Raw genomic sequence first — 1,593 nt, 5'->3', positions numbered from 1 at the left:
GAATTCTCAACAGTCAGTTATATGAGGTGTATATTATTATTCTCTCCTTACAAAAGAGGAAACAATTGATGATTCTGCAGGCAACACAGCTTCTTAGCAAATACTACCACCAGGGCTCTGGAGTCAAACATTAGTCTTCTTTTTTCCATTTTGAATCCTTTTCCCCAAATGAAATCTTATTATAATAATAGCTCGTACTTTTAAAGCGCCATATACCAGGCACTATTCTCAGGACCGTACATGCATTAACTCATTTAACTGAAGTAATTGTCTTTGACTTTTCCGACTATAAAAAAAATACCTAAAATAAAGAATATAAAAGTATTAAGAATAAAGTAAAAACTACATTGAAAGGTCTCATTCCTGCCCCAAGCTTTTTTATCAAACGACCCACCGCTAAGTCAACCCTGCTCCACAACTGCCAAAGACCAGATTGCACATGAAATGGAGGCTGGGGGAGGGGCGATGGCTACAGGAGTTAATGCTGGGAGCGGAAGGCAGGAAGAGACAATTCTGGAAAGAATTAGAGAAGTTTAGTAGCTCCAGAAAAAGATGCAGCCCAAACCTAGTAATCAGAGAAAGGCAAATAAAAAATTTCCCTCTGAGATATGCGACAACAACAAAAAAAACTGACAGGGCCAAAAGTATAAAGGGGGAGGAGGCAGAAGGCGGGCTTACTTCTGCCGCGCTTTTGGTGGGCGTGGAAATTAGGGCCCCAAGCTCACTGGTGACGTAGATCTCACATGACCAGGAGTCGACGTGTGCAGAAGTCTTGCGAGTCTGGTCCTTGTTCTCATCTGGGTACCAGCTCCCTTCTGCGTCGCGACGCAGGGGCCTGAGGCCAGGAGAAAACCAATTTGCCGGAATTTTGCAGGTTGGTGTCAAAATAAGTGCTGCTTGAGGATTTCTAGGGTGGGGGTGGCCCAGAGCAGAGACTCGAGAGAGTCCTGGTCAAGTCCATCTCTCCACCTCCCACCCAGTTCCCGGTCTGTAGGGAATGAACCTTGGAAAAGAGACTAGGGGTCTTGGGAGAAATACAGGGAGACCTGTGGTAGTTTAAAAATAATCATTCTCTGCCATCTCAGACCGCTTTCCCGACACCTACCCTCCCCCCAACCCCCGCCCCAGTCTTAAAGATAGTTTGGAAATAATGTGCTTTGCCTACTCCCTGTCTGATGGGAAATTCGAGCCAACTTGCACTGCAAAGAGGGGGAGAACTGGGAGAAACAGAAGGTGAGAAACTTTCCGTAACTGAGAACCTTAATGGGGAAAAAGGTCCGTGGTGCTGGTCACCAAGCGCTTGCTACACCTCCCCTCCTCCACTCCCTTCTCCCTGGCCCTCCCCCTCCCATTTCCCGTTTGTGCTCGGATCCGCAGGTCTTGTTCATATCACTACGCAAGACTAGAAGAGACGGAGAAACTGACTGGATCAAGACAGGTAGGTGAGGGGTATATTATAAAGACGCTTCGGGTGGAGGCGGGCGAGGTCGTGACAGAGGTCTGGGCCCCACTGTATCTCCTCATCCCAGCCCCGATTCTGCTAGCCTATTCTGTTCTGGGAGGGCTTTGTGATACGTCTGTGCGGGTTGGGCG

At 47.8% G+C, this 1,593-nt stretch overlaps 1 protein-coding gene across 2 annotated transcripts in view; it reads left to right on the top strand.

Moving 5' to 3' along the window:
- The first annotated feature begins 721 nt into the window (after positions 1-721).
- The window catches only part of TCEAL9 (transcription elongation factor A like 9), a 2,060-nt gene continuing 1,188 nt past the window's right edge, over positions 722-1,593 (top strand). For both annotated transcript variants that reach the window (XM_015594054.2, XM_006917893.3), the window contains exons 1-2: positions 722-874; positions 1,378-1,438. The gene's annotated coding sequence lies outside the window, so the exon portion shown is untranslated. The remainder of the gene's footprint in view (positions 875-1,377; positions 1,439-1,593) is intronic.

Source organism: Pteropus alecto, unplaced genomic scaffold (assembly GCF_000325575.1).
Source record: "Pteropus alecto unplaced genomic scaffold, ASM32557v1 scaffold538, whole genome shotgun sequence".
In the NCBI taxonomy this organism is placed as follows: domain Eukaryota; kingdom Metazoa; phylum Chordata; class Mammalia; order Chiroptera; family Pteropodidae; genus Pteropus; species Pteropus alecto.
The sequence above is the reverse complement of the archived record's forward strand: the minus strand, read 5'-3'. Positions and strand labels throughout refer to the sequence as shown.